This window comes from Mesoplodon mirus (genome assembly GCF_964341445.2).
Source record: "Mesoplodon mirus genome assembly, chromosome: 5".
Lineage (NCBI taxonomy): Eukaryota > Metazoa > Chordata > Mammalia > Artiodactyla > Ziphiidae > Mesoplodon > Mesoplodon mirus.
Genome location: NC_138980.1, coordinates 97,324,405 through 97,345,925, shown reverse-complemented (window position 1 = coordinate 97,345,925; position 21,521 = coordinate 97,324,405).

Here is a 21,521-nt window from a genome sequence, read left to right as displayed (position 1 = left end):
ACCGCTGGCTTAAATTTATGAGTTCTGGAGGCAGGTGTTTTCTGTGTTGGTTAAGCCAGCAATAACCATGTCCTACATGCTCCCCATCTTTCCTCTTTTCCATCTTCCTGGTTTTTCCTGCATTGTCACAAGATGTCTGCTGTAGCTCTTCACACCATGTGTTCATGCAACCATATCCAAAGGCAAGCAGTATGGATGTGTTTCCTCTCTAAAGAAAACCTATCCTCAAAACCTCCAACAGGCCTTTCCCCTCTGCTCCCATTAGCCAGGATTTGACAAATTTTATTGCCTATTTTTAAGAAAATCTGGTGAAGGAGAATATCTGGCATTCAGGGCCTTATATTTAAAGACTAACTTTCTCAGCCTAAAGGCAGAGAGGTAACCTTCTACAAGGTTACTACAGTCTTGCCTACCCAAGCCTCCTTCATATTCACCCCAAGGGAACATTCAGCTTTTAAAAATAAATTTAAAAATAAAGCTGAGGTTTAAGGTAGTCTGTGTTACATTAGCCCATGCCCTAAGAACCCTCATTATGAAAATCAGTTTCCTAGAAAAAGCACAGGACACACTCATAAAAGAAGGGAAAAAAAGAAGTTTTAATCTAATTAAATAAATGCTAATTTCATAAATTAACCTCAAGCCTATGGAATAAAGCACCCCTAGCATCCAAAAACTCAGGGCTATTACATACGGAGTCATTACTGCTATTAAATGGCTTTACACAATATTTGGTATATTGGTTCACACCTGGAAATAAACCTAAGACACTTGATTGACAATACTTCCTTATATTTAACTCAAGATTTGGGCTAAATTAAAGAAAATGGAGTGTTGCTCTCCAGGACTGACTACCTAATTTGCAGTTCCAATGTTATATAAAAATGCAAGTCCCTTGTTCAAAAATTATTTAGGATTTCAAGATAGTGACAGTAGAATATTAAACCAAGCATGGCACCCTTCTGAATGCAGGGCTCTGTGCTACTGCACAAATCACTCACCTGTGAAGTGACGTGCTGCTATTTCCTTCCTTAATTCCTGAAGTGCCTTTGAAAACTCCAGCTTCTTCTCATTTTCTTATGCATTTTCTTCTTATCTGTCCCACTCAAGTAAGGGGAAGAAGCACTATAGTACTTTTCTAAACAAAGAATCTTCTCTCAATTATAAATCATCCCACTCAGCAAATGCAGGTGACTTTGGTTTAAATAGCAATATTTTTCCATCCCACTGCATATGGATAGGTAGATGAATAAATAGCTGGATGGACTGAGTGACTCAGCAAGTAAAAAGATTTTGTCAGTTTGAGACAGTAGGGTGTATGTGTGTAGAAGGTGAAAATTTTGGACCTAGAATCAAAGGGGAAAAAAAAGAGGTTTATCTGCATTTGAAATGTGCATATCAGCGAGGGTCATCAGTTATGCTGAGAGTTACAGAACAGACTTTTAAAAGTTAAAGCACTCTACCTCCATGTCAAGTTCAATGCAGGAGCAAATTTTATCAGTCTGGTGTCCTTGTAGCATCAAAGGAATATTTGTCTGTTCCCCCTTGTAGCACCCAGGAACAGGGTATGTTTTGCCTTTGTAAGGAGATGAAATGCTCGCCTGATAAATCACCTGTCAATTGAATCAATGTAGACAGCTAATGTAGCTAAATTGAGAGAGAAGGAAGGCCTGAAAGGGAGGGGGGTAGGAGAAGAGGGATTTGGCAACTACACAAATAATGCTATCTTAGTAACTTAGTTTTTGCTTTAGAAAAAGGATATAGTAATGTGTTCTCTGAAGTGCATTTTCTCACCCTCTCATCTCTTCCTTGAACCACATCCTTTGAGGTATCTTTTGTATAAATTACAATTTGCATATGCACTCAGCTTATTTGAAATGAGGTGGCTCTTATACACCATACCAGCTTTCCACTGTCTGTCTGCTTTTGAAGAATGAATGAGACCACCCTATTCTGGTGCATCTGTTACTTCACAGTACCGAGCAAAGCATTTACTATACCATCTGAATAGTTAGATGTTCCTGAAGTGAGTTATGATTAAATTAATTAAATAATTTGTTAGACTCTAACTCCATTGTAAAAACAAGAAAAATGGATTTCCAATCACTTTGACTGAGTGAATGTTCTTTCATTTCTAATATGGCGAATTATATCTGTTAAAGTTCCTCTGGTGGAGTTGAGTTGTGTGTGGCTCCAAATTGGCGGCAGTTGAATTAAAACAGAAGTCATTGTATCTGCTCTGTGGGAAAGTCAAGGCTCCCTAGACAACCAGTGAAACTGGAGAAGCTGTCAGCTAATCAATCTCTCAAGGATTAACATCCGCAAACAATTGTTTGGATTTGCTGTTTCTGTCTCTGGTGATAAGGAAATGTGAAGTTTAAAAATTGATCGTCTTTTCCTGTACAAGCTTGTGACAGTATTCTATAATTGAGGATAAATACATCGATTCTAAAATTTATTTTTATCTTTGACATTATAGTTTTAGGTAATCTTAGAATATTCCAGGGTATCTTAAGAATGGCTACAAAAAAAAAAAAAAGAATGGCTACAAATTTTACAAATGTAAAATTGGAAAACATTTTAAGGTAGATCATGATTTAATGTATTTTCTTAAGGAAAGAGTTCAATGCCACTCCACAGAGTATTCTTTAGGATCAATGCTGTACCATATTATGTGAGGAATACATGTGCTGTTTTGCATCATGGAAACCCATTATTTCCCCTGTTTCCCTAGAAAATTCCTTTAAGCCTGAGATCAATCATTGCCTCCCCTTGGAGGCCTTCCCAATCCCAGAAGCCAACAGGTGATCCTTCATTATGCTACTGTTACACAAGTACAACTTCTAAGAGGTAATGGTTCGTGAATTTTTGAGATAATTTGGGGCATTAGGTCTGGAAAACTAGATTGTTGAGTTTTGTTTTTATCCTGTAACGAATAGCATCAGAAGGAGGAGAGTTATATTTTGCTTTTTGTTGAAAGTGGAGACTTTGGAAGACTTGTCATTCAGTGGTTTGAATGATTCCTTTTAAAGGATATATTCAAGAAACACTCACTGAACGCTTACTACATGCAACAAAATCACATGGATTGTGTGGAAATGAAAAAATTAGTACTTGTTCTTAAAAAAAGTATGATCTGGCTGGAAAGAGAAACATGAAAAAGTTATCATGATGCAAGAAAAAGAACGGGAAGTGTAGCAACTTTGAAGTTAACCAAATTGCACAAGCTGAGAGAGGTTCTACACTAGGACTAAATAGCAGAAACTATGCCAAAATCCTCTTTAGCTCCAGAGTACATATCAAAATTAAGGAAATAAGAGAGAAAAAATTGCCCTTTGAAAGAAACAAAAAGATCAAAGATGACTGAGCAAAAAATAAACTACAGGTTGGGGAAAGCTTTATTACAGTTAAAAATGATTCCATAGGTTTAAGCTATTGACAGAAAACCAAGTAAAGAAACATTAGTTAACCAATTTAAAGGATGGTTTCAAAATTTTCAAATCAAAGAAAGGAAAAAAAATGCACATAGGTACTTATTATGAGTACTTAAGTCATAAAATAATTTCCAGCCAAATTAAAAAATCTTTAAAGAGATGTATTTCCACAAGCACTTATAAGTACTTATAGTTTATAACATAAAAGCATGATCTTAAGATAGTTATGCCTTCTAGAATCTTAGAGGCTTTTCTGTATACTAACACTCTTGACTTCTTGAAACTTTATGAAAGGGCCAATGTGTCTGTTGAGAAAATTACTTGTTTCTTATTCTGTAGACTTAAACTGGATTTAATCATCACTTCATATATAACACATCCCTTTCCCCTTCAGCCCCCCACCACACACACACTCTAAATTTAATTAAAATAACTGAAATGAAACTAGAGATAATTTGTTTTTTAAATAGACTGCCACATGCTCCATTTACATAAAACCCATTAGTTTGCATTAAATACAAATTAGCTGCTGATATTAATTAAATCATGTATAAATAGTTCAGAATAGCCGTAGAACCAAGCATTTTAATTAATATAACTGTTAACCAGATTTATTTGTAAGGTAATCAAGACTCTTACTCATTTATTCTTCAGTACAATAGGCCAGGCGATACTGGCTGCCCTAGAACAGGCCATCAATTCTATAGGAATACAAATCTAGGAGGAAAATTGATTAGATTCCCTGACTTCAAAGTGTGCAAATGCTCAAAGCATGCCAGTTTATAAATTATGGCATCTTGGATGATAAATGCAGGATCCCCTCAAATAATTAACTCATACAATTTATTGATCACCTGAAATATCCCGCTTGTTTTATTCCTTCCATACTTGGTCCTGGTTTAATTTAAAGCAAGATTTTTTTAAAGTATGAAATAATTGTCCTTTGTTGCTATTCTTATTTTGACTAATTCATGCATCACTAATAAGTATTTCATAGTTAATAAGAACTTTCCAGACTAATTAGAATTTGAAATTTAGCAAAAACATCTATGTTAGTCCAGACACTTTTTGTTCCAAGCAACTGAGCCTCAAAGTGACTTGCTGAATATAGATTCACATACATAGGTGCACAGAAATGAAAACCCACATTGCTGACTTTAGGCACAGCTAGATCCAAGGCTCTAATTAGGTCACCAGAATGACTATGGCTCTTACATTCCCAAGGAATGCTTTTCTCTATAGCTTCCATTCTGTTTCAGACTCTGCTGTCATAGTGGAAAGGTGGCTGCCAGCTGCTCCAGGCTTAATGCAAGCTCTCAACAGCCCCATTTTTTTTTTTCCCAATAGTTCCAATGAATGTCCCTCAAAATGAGTCTATTTGCCTCAATCATTTACGCCTCTGTCTATGACAATCACTGTGCAAAAAAGAACAGAATGCTCTGATTGGCCTGAATTACACGCTCACCCCAGAATCTGGGGAAAGGACCAATCCCAAGTGGATCATAAGAATTAAGAATAGAGAGAATATTTTGACAAAATAGAAGGTTAATTGCTTTCCTACAAAAATGATGGGGGAGGTGCATTGATGTGGTGAATGCCGGAAGGAGCAGATATCCATTACAGTATTGTAATCCTTGCTTTGAAGCTAAATTGTCAGCCTTCTTCAGTCACCTCATTTAGGAAATGATTTATCAATCAGTAACAAATCAAAGATAGGCAATCAGGGCCTCCCTGGTGGCGCAGTGGTTGAGAGTCTGCCTGCCGATGCAGGGGATACGGGTTCGTGCCCCGGTCTGGGAGGATCCCATATGCCGCGGAGCGGCTGGGCCCGTGAGCCATGGCCGCTGGGCCTGCGCGTCCGGAGCCTGTGCTCCGCAACGGGGGAGGCCACAACAGTGAGAGGCCCGCATACCACAAAAAAAAAAAAAAAAAAAAAGATAGGCAATCAATATTAACCTGCAAAAATCCCTGATGCAAGCAACCACAGACTTGTAAATGGCAGCCATGGATATTCAGCAAATAAAGTACCTATATAGAAAGACTTCATCAGCCTTAAGTCATGCTGTTGGACATACAATGTTAAAATATCAATGCTACATTATGTGTGCATTCTAACTGAAGATTAGAGAGGATTAATGAGACAGGTTTAATTGACTGTAAGAGAAAGGCCTGGGCATTTGTAAAAGAAAAATACCACTTAAGTCATAATATTAAAATTTTGACATAAAAAAGCAGCATCTCATATTAGCTGTTGAACCTAGGTAATTGCTTATATTTTCTGCCCATTTCAATAACAATATTTCATTCCAATTTTATCCTATTCCTTTCAGTCTTAAGCGTTAGATAACATGTGACAAATATTGACACAGCAAAAAACAGGCATGCTTAACTTTTTACATGACATGAATGTCTTCAGTAATTTTATGAAGCCTATGAACACCACAGAACCCCTCTAAAAAGTACTTTAAAGTCTTAAAAAAGTTATAGAATACAGAGGAAACCAATTATCTTGAAATATAATGATCAAAAAATTGAAATTGCACTATGTGTTCTTCTGTAATAACACATTAAATAAAAAGCAATACCATTGGATTATAATAGATGATACTTTGAGATACTATAACTCTAATATGATATGAAAATATCTAATATTTCAATTGGGTAAAATGTTACAAGAACTACTAATACTAACGTGGTTTGTGGCCTATAATCACAATTGAAGGAAATGTAAACTTCAGTTCAAGGTTACTGAAAATAAAGGTGTAAATTTTCCCATCCTCAACCACAGACTTCTGCCAAAGGACATTTGGCCATGACTTGAGGAAAAAACTTCAAATCACTGTAATAAGACATGCTATCCATCACCTCTTGGACCCTTACTGCAATTTTCTTATTCATCTGTAGTTTATTCCCTGCCATATTTTCACAGTAGCAATTCCAAACTTTATTACCCATTTCTATCCCAACTTTTTATTTCTGTGTGGTTAACTTTGCCTCCTACATTACTTAGAAAGTGAAAACAAACTGTCATTATTTTCCTTCCTCTATATCCTAAAATGGTTTGAATCTTTGTTTTCACCCTTTTTCTTAAGAGTCTTACAGATTGCAGAAAACAGGTGCCTGTCAGTTAATTGGTGCTTAATGAGAGAAACCAAGGAATATAAAGATAAGAAGAAACCATTCTAGCTGTACTGTAGTTAGGGCTCATAAAGAAAGAAAGATGCTATTAGGATAAAATAGGAGCTCTAGTGTTCTCTTACTTGCTTGAAACCCAGTCCTAAGTATGCAGGGCCTCATTTTCTCCTATTAAAGATTGTAAAGGTTGGGCCAGGTTGTGAAACTGTGACAATTCGTTTATTTAAAGATAGAAGATGAGAAATGTGGCATAACCCCACTCTATTTGATACCATGAAAGATGAAAAAGAGAAAAACATTTGGATGGTTTACAGTGAATCCCACGAAGGAGATGGGCTTCTTCCTTCCAACATCCCACCTCTCTCAGGGTGTACCCCCATGTGAAACAGTAGGTGTATCTCTTCCTCCCTGATGTTGACTTTGAGGAACATTGTTCCACAGTCATGAAGTTTATTTTTTTTAAGAGAATATTGATTTTACCATGAAAGAGAATGAATTTGCTTTCTAGCCATTTTTGCTGAGATATAGGTACTCACCAAGCAAAACGCCTAGGGCCATTTGGGGTCTTTCTTTCCCCTGAAGGGAAAAGGAATTGAGTAAGATGATTCCATGTTCAGAATTACGATTACCACTTGACCTCATGGGTCCTTTGTTACCCAATTTCTTTGAATCTAAAGACAAGAACACTTAAGAAATTCTGTTAATTTGTCAATGTTCTAGCCAAAGATTATTTGTACAAATAGAAGTTTTGCAGATGTAGTTAATTGTAAAGAAAAGTTTATCCTATTTAGGAGACCCGTTTTCCCATGTGATGTAGCTTTTATTCAAAGATCTGCTTCTCTTAAGTGTTTGGGCCTACTATGGGAGAAAGACTATATGAGGTTTTCATTTCTGTAGAAATACTGAGTGTGGTAATCACACCTCATGCTTACTTTTTTTTTTTTTAACATCTTTATCGGAGTATAATTGCTTTAGAATGGTGTGTTAGTTTCTGCTTTATAACAAAGTGAATCAGTTATACATATACATATGTCCCCATATCTCTTCCCTCTTACGTCTCCCTCCCTCCCACTCTCCCTATCCCACCCCTCTAGGTGGTCACAAAGCACCGAGCTGCTCTCCCTGTGCTATGTGGCTGCTTCCCACTAGCTATTTTACGTTTGGTAGTGTATATATGTCCATGCCACTCTCTCACTTTGTCCCAGCTCACCCTTCCCCCTCCCTGTATCCTCAAGTCCATTCTCTAGTAGGTCTGTGTCTTTATTCCTGTCTTGCCCCTAGTTCTTCATGACCACTTTTTTCTTTTTTTTTTTAGATTCCATATATATGTGTTAGCATACAGTATTTGTTTTCCTCTTTCTGACTTACTTCACTCTGTATGACAGACTCTAGGTCCATCCACCTCACTACAAATAACTCAATTTCGTCTCTTTTTGTGGCTGAGTAATATTCCATTGTATATATGTGCCACATCTTTATCCATCATCTGTTGATGGACACTTAGGTTGCTTCCATGTCCTGGCTATTGGAAATAGAGCTGCAATGAACATTTTGGTACATGACTCTTTCTGAATTATGGTTTTCTCAGGGTATATGCCCAATAGTGGAATTGCTGGGTCATATGGTAGTTCTATTTTTGGTTTTTTAAGGAACCTCCATACTGTTCTCCATAGTGGCTGTATCAATTTACATTCCCACCAACAGTGCAAGAGGGTTCCCTTTTCTCCACACCCTCTCCAGCATTTGTTGTTTGTAGATTTTCTGATGATACCCATTCTAACTGGTGTGAGGTGATACCTCATTGCAGTTTTGATATGCATTTCTCTAATAAATAGTGATGTTGAGCAGCTTTTCATGTGCTTCTTGGCCATCTGTATGTCTTCTTTGGAGAAATGTCTATTTAGGTCTTCTGCCCATTTTTGGATTGGGTTGTTTGTTTTTATGATATTGAGCTGCATGAGCTGCTTGTACATTTTGGAGATTAATCCTCTGTCAGTTGCTTCATTTGCAAATATTTTCTTCCATTCTGAGGGTTGTCTTTTCGTCTTGTTTATGGTTTCCTTTTCATGCTTACTTCTTAATTAAAGTTGGTACCACCTGCTTTGCCAATGGATGCTTGAGGTTTAGCCTTCAGAGCTCTAGAGTCTTGCAGTTAAGATAACTCAACTATTCTTTGTTTCTGCTGCTAGTACTCCTGCCTCTACCCAATAACGTTAGTCTAACCTCTTTTTCTCTATTTCATGCCTCTTGTTTGCTTATTGCTCTACCACCTGCCAGATTTTATTGCCTTCTGTCTTCTCACCACGTGGATTCCCCTGGCTGGTGGCATACTACCTTGTTTCAATATAACTCTCGACTTTTGTATTAATCTGCTGTTGCCAGCTGTTGCCTCTATCTTTATATCTCCCACGCAAATTCTCCAAGGGAAATGGTGTGTTGGGTCAGTCAACCACATTCAGTTTAGGGAGCATTTGCCTGTTAGAGCTCTTGGGTCAAGCCACCTCACAATCTTCTGTCTAAGATGGTTTTAGAGTCAAATTGCTGATCCAATCATCAGTTGCCAGAGTGGTGGGGTAATAAGGCACAAAGCATAGCAACCAGACCACAAGAAGCTGCCAGGAATGGATAAGGGATTGAGACAGGTGCTAGATATGTGTATTTTCTAGTGATTTCAAGGGACAAAATATGCTCTGTCTTACAAGGTTCACAGTTTTTCCATGTCCACAACTGAAGAGTTTATACCTCCCCAAACATTTGTTTTCTATTGAAATTAAAGACTTGTTTTCCAAATCTGTTCCTTACATGCTCCCTTCTAAGGATTCACATCACTTGTTCTGTTTTTTCACCTCAGTTCTCTCAATGTTGCTATTGAGCCACCCTGATAAGAAAATATAGGAGTTTTGCAAACTAATCAGATTAGGTATTAAACTGGCAATTTGTTTTTATTGTTTATTTGTTTGCATACGTTTTTTAATCTTGGGACAACTCATATCCCATTTAAGTTCTCTAAACATTTCACCTTGGTGCTGTGCTTCTCTGGGTTGTTTTAAACCACATAAAAACATTGAAATCCATTACAACCAAAGACTCTCTCTTAATCATCATTTTTATCTCCCAGTGTCTGATACTGTGTCAGATACAGGGAATATTCACAATAAGTATCCCATGAACGAAAATAAGCCTAAGCAAAATGAATTAGGATGGAAATCTGTTGGCAGAACAGTAACAAAGCCAAATACAAATAACATACTGTCTGCAGTTTGGGATTATCCAACTAAGTAGAATACATCCGCTTAGTTGCATATTCTCTGTCTCATCAGAGATAGAACTGCAAGTTCACTTGTGAACATACACTTTCTTCATCACTACTTTCCATGCAAAGTACATTGGAAATATATTTGATATAAAACAGAAGCATTCTTTTTTTAACTGGCTAAAATAAATTCTACCTGTGGGTCAGGTCATTGTATTTTTAGATACAGATGAGGAACATCTAATTATGTGAACATCTAATTATGTGTCTGTGTATGTATATATACATGCATAAGTCAAAAAAATGAAAAGATTGGAAATACTAAAAAACATGAATGTTAGACTGGTCCAGAAAAATAAATTAGTTTATTCTCTTTGATACTTACACAGTGTACTATATAATGCTAGACTAACATGTTTTCCACCGTGTTTGAGCATTAGTTAGCAGGGCACTGTATCAATAAGGAGATAGATGTAGGTGTCAGTGCCTAGAAAACTCAATCCCTTCACAGCCAGCTGACCTTATGAGTCGGAAGGAAATCAGTCTAGTTAGAGCTCTCGGGCCAAGCCACCTCACTATCTTCTGTCTAAGATGCCACTGAAGTGGCACTAATAGTGAAATACAGCAAATGCTCCAAGTCCTTTTAATAGCAAAAGGAGGTCAAGCTTCCAGATGTTTCCACTGATTCATAAATAATTGACTACTGTTACAGTTACACTGCATTGTAATGGAGTTAGACCATGTGGCTAGCATTAGTTTAAGTAATATAAAATAGTTCAACCAGTATTTAAGAAAATTTTAAATCAGCTTAAATATCATTTATTAATAATGTCCTTAACATCCTTTTTTACACCTATTTCTTTCCAGCAACTGTAGTATTTAGATAGTAAAGGCTTTCAAGTAATAAAATTATTAAATAAGTGGAAAACTACAGGTCATCTCTTGATCCCAAAGATTGTCTCTGAACATTGCAGTTCTTGCTGAAAATGTTTATTCTGTTAGCAATACTCATAAAATCCACACACAATGTCTGTACCCCCTCCCTGTGTCCTCCATTTACTTACTGTTTGTCTTCCCCTTTTTTAACCTAGTTGTTGTCCAAAGGTCTCTGAAGACAAAAAACAGTTCTTTTTTTAATAGACTAACTGCTGTTTACTTTTTAAAACCTGTGCTCCACTAAACTGTCCTGCCCTAGAATTTATCTGTCACACCTCTGACCACATCCTTCTCCAGCCAAGCCTTAATTAGCATTTTGACACTTTCTCAGTAAAGATTCAGTAAAGATTGATAGCAGCTGCCAGGATAGCTATTTTATATTGAGTGGTCAAGAAAAGCTGCATTAAGGTGGAGACATTTAAGCTGATATCTGCATGATTAGAAGTCATGCAAGAGCAAGGAAGAAGTAGAGGACCCTAAGGCAAGAGTAATTTCACCATGGTCAAGTTACAGATAGAAATCCAGTGTGGCTCAAGAGTACCGAGCAAGTGTCATAGTGGAGGGAAATTGGGGCAGGGCATGTGCTAGCCAACCATGAAGAGCTTGGAAAGCCAGAGTAAGGCATTCAAAATGTACTTCACATGTGATGGGAAAGCACTGTGAATTTAATGCAGTGGAATGAGATGAAATATTATATATATATATATATATATATATATATATATATATATTTTTTTTTTTTTTTTTTTTTTTTTTTTTTTTTTACTGCTCAGTGGAGAATAGATTGATAGTGTAAGAATAGAAGTAGGGGCAACTAGGTAGCAGTGTACTGTGGAAAGTCAGGTTGGAGATGAAGGTAGCTTGAGCTCAAAAGATAGGACAATAGAAGTAAATTGATTCAAGATATATATATAGGAGATAGAATCAACCAGGCTTGCTGATTAACTAGCTATGAGAACGAGGGAAAGAAGAACCAGGGATGTCAATATGCAGTATTTGGCTTGAGCAGCTTAGAGGATGATGATGTTTCAGTCGATATTTCCATTTGAGTCCAAAGGCAGGGAAAAAAACCCATGTTCCACATCAAGGCAGTTAGGCAGGAAGAAATTCCCTCATACCCAAAGGCATATCAGCCTTCTTGTTCTATTCAGGCCTTCAAATGATTGAATGGGACCTACTCACATTAGGAAGAGCAATCTGCTTTACTCAGTTTACCAACTGATATGTTAATTTCATCCAGAAATACTGCCACAGACACACCCAGGATAATATTTGACTAAATATGTCTGGGCACCCTGGTGCCCAGTCAAGTCGATGCATAAAATTAGCCATCACAACTGCTCTGTATTCATTTCTTTATGTTTTTCATTTTGTTACTATAGATGCAAGGAAGATGCTTCTTTCTGGGGGCATACATTCCACAGATGCACTGGGTACAATTCTGGTTACCTACCCAAGGACAGCTCTTCTGTAAATAAACAGTAAATATTCCCTCCTTTGGTTATTTTCACAGTAGCTACATGTATAAGGGAGGTGAATATAGCCAGGACTTTAAGGACAATGCTCTCCAGGGTCTGAGTCTTGCCCAATCAAATGGCCTCATGATAAATCTTGGAGTCCCTGTCTTTTTCTATTAGAGACCTAATTTTGACATGGAGACCTGTTTAGGATGTATATTTGGTGTAGTCTGCATTTTGGTTACAGCATAAGGGAGTTTCTAAAAAGATGCAATAGAGGCTCTTGGGCTTCAGTAGGCATTTGGTTTTCTTTAGTCTATTATTTTTTTCTGTCACAGATTCCAATACTGTTAACAAAAGCCAGCCCACTGCACAATTCTTATGATTATTTTTGCCCCATACCATTAAAGAGCAACGCCATTGTAAAATGCAGCAACTTACCTTCTATCTGAACATTACCCTATTTAACTGCAAAGCAAATCCTTAGAAATTGCAAAGCTACTGTACACCATAACATATCATCATCTAGCTTAGCTTCAGCAAATGCATCTTTATTGCCAATAGACCTATGAGTTTTGTCTTTGAGGGCTATTCCAGTTTTAATCTGAATTCTCCAGAAAGTGGAGCCTCAAATTTAATCCCAGGGAAAGGGAGTGAGGGAAATCAGAAGTGAGGCAGGAAGAGAAATTACCAGTAAAATGATGTGTTGTTTAGCTGGCAACTGCCATTGTATAAAGTGCAACCTCTTGATGGATTTCACTGAGACCCTCTTCCAAAAGGCCATATAAACAACTGCTTCTCAGTATGGTCTATATTCAAAAGAGGGAGAAAATGCATTAATCTCCTCCTGTATCCCATAGGTCACTTCACAGACCTCCTGTCTCCTTGGTTCAGCCCACAGGGTTTTAACTCACATACATCCAGCTTGTGCATGTATGGACACTGAGGGACCTAAGATGTCTCATGCTTCGGTGTGAATCAAGAAGCTATAGGCATAAGGCTTAAGGCATGCAGCACAAACATATGGTGAGGCAGTCTTGGGTTATGCCATTGCAAAGTTGGTTGAACCCTAGGCACAGCTGGATTGTCTCAGCAGCAACTAAAACAAGAGACAGAAGAGGCTAGGAAAATATGAAAGATTATCTATAAGAAATGTTTGGTAGATAGACCAAAATATGGACTGGAGAACCTACTGGTGGCTAAGAATAAGACTTGCACAGTACAGTTTTGACATTCAAGTGATTTTGTGGTTCTTTTTGACTGTTTAGTTCCTCAGAACTAAAATCCTGCTGTTTTTATTTGGCTTTTCAATTTTCATATTAGAATTACAATAGAAGTAAAAAGGATTTCTATCTAGATATACGAGTATCTTCACAGTGGCACTAATTTTTCTATTTTAAAATAGATATGAATCTACCTGTCAGTAAGAAAACTAAAGAAAAATAAAGCTTGTGTTTTGCTCTCTATGGTTACCCACATGCACACGTGCACACACACACACACACACACACACACACGGAGACAAATAACTGTTATTTTCACTAATAAATGAAAAAATGTATTTAAAAAAGAAATAAGGTATGAGCCATTCATATTTTTCTATAGACCTCATCCTGGATATCTTGGGAGCATAGACCATAGGGGAAAAAAAGCATTTTGTAAGGAATTTTTAGTTGCAGAAACACCCAAAAATATATAGATACAGAGATATTCAGCTAAATATGCTCAAAGTTGTGTATGTGGATGTGTGTTTTTGTGTCTGTATGAGCACACATGCACATGTGTAAATGGAAAATCTGTTTTGTTGTCAGGCCTTTGTTATTCCCCGACCTCCATGTTTCAAAGAACTCTAACAATTCAGATACAGGCTTGAATCAATTCTGATAACCTATAGGAATTGTGAATGATAATTGTAAATATAGATAATTATTGATTCTTGAACAAATATAAATTGATGGCATAAATACAGTGCATGAATGTATAATAAATAATTTCCAAAGTATAATACATGTTAAAAAGTATGGTGTGTGTGTGTGTGTGTGTGTGTGTGTATTGAGTTTGTATTGGATTGGATAGTAAAATACTAAGTCTACATTATTTTACAAATAAACATATCAAGAAATGAATAGATGGTGATGTGTATGTGGGGAAAAGCAATTGAAAAACTAGACTCCCAAGTACAAATCAGATAAGGATCTGAGAGAATTTTTCAACTCTTTTTTTAGATGATATTTTTTAAATGTTTAGATTGTCTGTTAGAATTTTCAAATCAAACCTGCTACACCTCTTGAGAACATATTGAGACTTAAAGAAAGGCTTTATTACAGACTCCCAATAAAGTAGAATTCTGCCCCAAGAGCTACAAAGTTGTTGTGATAAAGATGGAGAAGTGAAATTGAGCAAGTGTCAAAATGAACAGAACTTGTTGGAGTCCTAACTTCAACGTGGAGAATTAGCAAAGTCTACACTGTTATGTATAGTACATTTAGGATGCACATGGACTTTACAATAAAATTTCAAATTATTGACTTTAGGGTTTCCTAGTTACTAGTTATAGGAAAATTTAAGGCAAATAAAGTGATACCGAATTATAAATGGTATTATTCAATAGAGATAATTTAACCTGAACATGCAAATAATTTCAAGGTCAATCTAAAATAAAATTTATTTATCACTCTAGGAAAAGTTATTAAGCACTAACATTCTCAAGTTGATATAAAACAAGTCCTCTTTCTAGACGTTCCTTGATGCAGCCATTATTAGAAGGTCATACTGGTTGAGGCAAACAATTGACCATATAGAAGCTTCATTCTTGTAACTGTGTGAGAAATTTGCCATTTAACTTCCATGTGGTTATTATGGACATGAAACAATGTTCTATATCCTTGTTTTTTTCCAGAGAGTTAGATAGCAGTGAACAACTCTTTGCTTTTAGAAAATTTTAATAACCTGTGTTTACAGGTACCCAAGATATGTTATTGTGTCATGCTATCAGATGTACCAAAATCTGAAACTGGTAGATCTGTTTTGTGTTTAACAAAATTCAAAAGCATTTATCAACAAACAAATGTTTGCACAAGGAAAAGGTTGTATTTTCAATGTTAAACAACCTTATATAGTTTTTCTATACCAAAAACAAGTAGATTTTTCATAAAATCCTTACTAACTATAATTAAATATTTATTCTTCTGTTAAAATTTTAAAGAACCTATGTTAGGCTGATCATAACCAGTGGATAAAGTAACCATAATTAATTAATTTATGCTGTACTCTGAATTGATAAACCTTTATCCTTTGTGTTCTGTTCCATTCAATATCACATATTAGGTTTGCTGCCACCTCACTCTTCAATAGAAACGCTTCAGGCATCAGTTTTCCCAACAACTACAGTTCATATTTTAATGAATAATTAAATATTTTAAATAGATTTACATAAACTTATTTCTAGTTAGTTAACACTAATGAAGTTTATTTTTTTCTTTACAATTACTGTGAATTAATATATACTGTGAATTAATATATACTTATATAAGTGGAAACACTAAACTCATTATTTTTAAATAGTCACAATTCTGTACAATACCATATTTCAATATATTTAGAGATAACTAAAAATAGAATGAGGATTAAATATTTCACATGAAATATCAGTGATTTGAGTACCTCTTTGGCTGGAGATAGTGTTGAGTCTTCTTTATCAATTGGTGGTTCCACTCATTGTTGGTGTGACTTTCCCATCAAATATGAATGTTATGGGAGCCTGTAATTTTCTCACAGTTCAATATGTTTAGATAAATGGAAGTTCACAAAAATCTTCTTTGAAGGGAAATATGAAAACCCTTTCAACAAGTTTAAGTAAAAGTTGAGTTTGTTACAATCCAGAAAATCAGAGCCAAATGTTTAATTACTGATGCTCACCAGCTATTAATCACAGATGCCGGCATTCAGAAAGGGCCCATTCCTGTCAGCAAGCTCACCAACCTTTAAGATTTTTCATTACACTCAAGTCTCCTTGTCTCTTGGCATTAGCTCAATAGATCCTAGTCTTTCAACTGATTGTGTCATAAAGACTAGTTGCTAAATTATTGCATGATATACTTGGGCTTTAGCAATAACTCATGTCATTAGAAAATGAGATGAAAGGGCACATAGTTTAAAAGAGAAATATCATTTGAGATTTCTTCTCTTTGTTCTTTTCTTTCTTTCTCTTTTTCATTTGTGTAATATTCCAATAGCCCAGAGCTACAGAGACACCATTATATCTAAGTTATTTTTCTCCGTGTTTCCTGTACATCACCCTTCATACCAAGTCCCAGGATATATTTTTGAACTAATTTTTATAAGGTGGTTTTTTAAATTATTTTTTAAATTCCTTTTTATTTTTTCCAGTTTTATTGCAAAATAATTGAAATATATCACAGTATAAATTCAAGATGTACAGTATAATGCTTTGATTTACATATATTGTGAAATAATTACCATAATAAGTTCAGCTAACATACATCATCTCATATAGATACAATAAAAAGAAAACATTATTTTCCTTGTAATGAGAACTTTTAGGATTTATTCTCTTAACAACTTTCCTATATATCATACAGCATGGTTAACTCTAGTCATTGTGTTGTATGTTACAACCGTAGCACTTACTTATCTTATAACTGGAAGTTTGTACCTTCTGACCACATGAGGTGATTTTTTAGAAATGAAAAAGTAGCGGTGTTCAAATGAAGGAAATATTCAGAAGACATATCAGTTTATAAAGATATTTTGATTTTACTTTGATCATCTGACCTCTCCAACAAATATTTGTGATTCCCTGCAAGAATTCTAATTCAGTTGGCCTGTCACCACTCACTATTAAATACATTATCTGCAAACCGTACTGCTATAGACACTGGAACACTGCCCATTCCTTGTGGTTCCTCTTCAAAAAAAAAAAAAAATCCTATCTACCTCCCACTCTGGGAAATGCAACAATTTATTCTATACAGGTTCTAATACTTTTTTTCTTCAGCAACATTTTTGGGGTTAAAAAAAAATGTAATGATTACCAGAAGAACCAGAAGTAGTACAAAAAAACCCAACCACTCAAGTAATAGAAGTTCACTTTCTTGTGCAATTTTTCCACTCCAGTTGCTTCATTATTTCTAGCATTTATTCCTCCCTGAGATCTGGCTGAAATGTTTGCCCCCAGCCTTGCTAAATATGGATTACTGTCCTTCTGCATAATACCCCACTTTGTGAATGAAATTTACACTCTCCCCCTCCTTCCTATAGTTTCTTCGGTTTCTTAATGCAATGGTGATTAATTTGCATTCTTTCCTGTTAGAGTTTTACACTTTTCCTCCCTACTCATGTAGATATTTTTAAAGTATTTATATTTATTTAATCTTAATTAAAGTAGAAAGCTTATTGAGATGGCAATGGTCCATTACCTACTACTAAATGATGGAAAGAATGAGGAGGGCGTGCGTTTATGAAACATTGGGAAGCCAAATGTTTATAAACAAACATTTTATTTATAATTAAATAAACAAACAAAAATTTTATAAACAAATGTTTATAAACCAGGCACTAAATTAGGCATCTGCACAGACAGTATCTCATTTAATCCTAATGTCACAAATACAGGAGCAGGCATCATTACACGTATGTGGTAATTTCAGAGAAGGTAAATACTTTGCCCAGGATCAAAGTAATAAATAGGTAAACTGAAGATTTGAGCCCAGTCTTCCGATTAAATCCTATGCTCTTATATTCAATAACTGGGCCTCTTAGTACCCTAAGTAGTTCCAAGCAGATAAAGCTTATTCATTACATTTCAAAGACTTTCAGAGTCCATATCAAAAGCTTCTCCTACCATAAAAACCTCAGAATGCCTTGGTTTAATGTCTATAAGATTTAAAGTAAGAGTAACTATGGCACCACACACTTTCAGTTACTACATCCCCACATTAGCATCATCCAAGTACCCTTCTGAGCAAATCTAGCTTCATAAAAATGACATTGTAGTTACACTTGCTTGGTTGTTGAACAGCAGTTAAAGTATAATTAGTGCCACTTAATGGAAAGCATTCCAGAAGTGCATATAGTTATTAATCAAACTCCAATATAAAGCTGGCTACAGTAGTAATGAGTGCAATTATGGGCTGATGAACTGTTAAACTTGAAAACTGACCCTAACCGAATTTTCTTTCTTCAGAAAGTAATAAAACTCAAAGGGCTGAAAATCACTTTATTTCTCTGGGCTCTCTTGCCTCAAAAACAAACCTAGGAGATATTTTCTCATGCTCCATGTTTTATAATTTCATGCACACTGAAGCTTGTAGAGTGGTGTGAGGATTGGAAAATATGACCCTAAAGATAGGGTCAACTCTAATCTGAACCTGACAAGATTTGATCCAGTCCAGACTCGTTACCTACCAGACAATGCGGAATTTTATCCAGCTATTTTGCAGTTTCACACACATCAAAATTAAACATGAAAAAATGTCCATTGAGCCTGAATTAGCCAGCAGGCAAATTCAAGTTCAGGATAAAATATTTGTTCCTTTAAAAATATTTGACAAAATCCCAGCAGAATTTTGTAAGATGAGAGTCCCAAGCTGGTCTTCTCTAAATCTTGCAATGGCTATTTTACAAACCTTTAATGGCATCTGCATTTCTTAGTATCAGAAAGCGTGTTTAGAGTTTATATAATACTTGACATGTTTAAAGGATCGTTTATTACCTTGCCTTACTTTAGCTCCACAAATCTTTCTACTTAAGCTCCCTTATAAATGAAATAGCTTTGCTTTTCCCCAGTAATGATTAGAATATCTTCTCACTCTTAAGGCTTCCTAAACATTTTTTGCAGATGCATGGGATGGCTGGCTGTCTCATATCACTTGATCACTGAAGAGGAAAGTTCCTGCTCTGAACCATGGGCTTGCATTTCATATATACTGTCGGAATTGGCGATTTTATCAATTTAATAAATACTAATAAGGAGAATTAGGACAGATTTGCTAAATTTGCTAAATCAGGCATCCCAGAGCTATGTTCAGTAGTTGACAGATGTGAACTGGATTTGAAACACATTAAAAACACAGAAGAGGAGGGAACAAAGAGAAAAGAGAATTAGAGCCTAAAAGTAACTGCACAATCTATTGAAAATGGGAATGAAAAAAATCCCCTGAAATTGAAGCAGAAGTGTAAAAGAGGAGCCTTGAGAGTTCTATTATTGTTACTCCCACTCATAGATAAAAAATTAAGCCAACTTCTTTAACATGCACTCACACAGCCTTTTGTGACTTGGCACCAACCTCAAGTTCCAGTCCTTTCTCCCACATCAAGCAAATGCATATTACTGGATTGATAAATATGCCTTGTTATGCTTTCCTTGCCTCATTATCACACATTATCATAAATGTCTTTTCAGCAACATTCTTGAATTTGGTGCATACCTGTGATCTTGAAGATTCTGCACAGGGAGGGAGTATGGTTAGGGAAGAAAAGTACAGAACCACCGGTGAGAGAATTCAGCCCAATTTCCCTGATTCAGTCTCCTTTTAACAACTCTTACTATACCTAAGCATAATCAACAATTCCAGATGCATTCACCAATAATTTTCTCTATCCAGTCAGCCCAAATGGGCACCATTTCCTTACTGCGTAAAGAAATAGATGAAAAGCCTTTTAAAGATAAAAATATTAGCTGAATTACCACTATTACATGTAGTTATTTTTCTGTGATGTTTCAAAATATGATGTTTTCCACTTTATGTATTGAGTTAGTTTGACTCTGAAAGTTATTCTTAGACAAAAACCTTCGTTTCATTTAAGGCACATTCATTTCATATGCTCAATAATCGTACATAAGTGATGTAGTTAGGAGAATATACTCTGAAAACAAAAAGGGCTATTACGGTTTTATATGTCTGCCCTTTCAGTCATCAAATGGCTCTAAAAACTATCTGTATATTCTTTATAATCAAATCTTAAACAACTAAGATAGTATCATCACTTTCCAATTGCACATTTATTATTTGTATACATTTTTAACAATTTTAATAAATTTTTAATTGGAGTGTTTTCTAAAAGTTGTAATAATTGCTTCATTCAAAAAAATCAAGTTATATGTGAAGGCCATCAGAAATCCCACCTTTATGCAGACCTCATTGAATCTTTACTTATTCCAACAGTAGAATGTCCTCAAAGTACTCAATGGGAGATCCATGTAGCTAGGGTTTGTGGGTTTTTTTTTTTATCTGAAGTAACACATTGTGCCAAATAAATACATTTTGCTAATGGAGATACTGTCTTCAAATATATAGTTAGTATTTTTATTGTCCTCTGAGTAACACATACTTATGCTTAACTTCCCAAAAACTTTGTTGACTAGATGAAGTAATTTGCCTCTTCATTACATTAGAGGTGTAGTAAAATGAAGCTGCTATAGATCACACAGAAACATGAGATTGCTTAGGTTGAAAAATAAAGCCCAAAATAACTGTTCAGTTGATCTGATTGTTTGAGGTTTCCAGTCAGTGGTGATTCTTATTTCTCATACAGCAACCTTACTTTTAGATACTTAACTTATTATTTTTCCAATATTTCCTGCTAGTTTTAAATAACTGTTCTAGCCTCCCAAGCTGGAGTCTTGTCAAGTGAACACAAGATGAACAACTTTTACAGCTTTCTTTTAAACTATAAAAATGGAAGAACAGTGGTAGAAATGTGTGAAAGAGAAAGTGACAGTATAACATTCGCCAAATTTTAAGTATCCAGAAAAACAACTATAAATACTGAGAGAAAATAAAGAGGGACTTCCCTGGTGGCGCAGTGCTTAAGAATCCGCCTGCCCATGCAGGACATTGGTGCAAGCCCTGGTCCGGGAAGATTCCACATGCCATGGAGAAACTAAGCCTGTGCGCCACAACTACTGAGCCTGAGCTCTAGAGCCTGAGCTCTAGAGCCTGAGAGCCACAACTACTGAGCCTGCGTGCCACAACTACTGAAGCCCGCATGCCTAGAGCCCGTGCTCTCCAAAAAGAGAAGCCACCGCAATGAAAAGCCCACGCACCACAATGAAGAGTAATTCCCGCTCACCACAACTAGAGAAAGCCCTCATACAGCAACAAAGACCCAATACAACCAAAATTAAATAAATAAATTTATAAAAAAAAAAAAAAGAAAAGAAAAGAAGGAGATCATTGTACTTCATTGAGTGAGGTAAATCCAAGACAACACATTCATTTGCCTTCCCACAAAGGGTCCTCTCTTAGTCTTTACTAAGCCTGATAAGAAAGGAAGAAGTGAACTGAG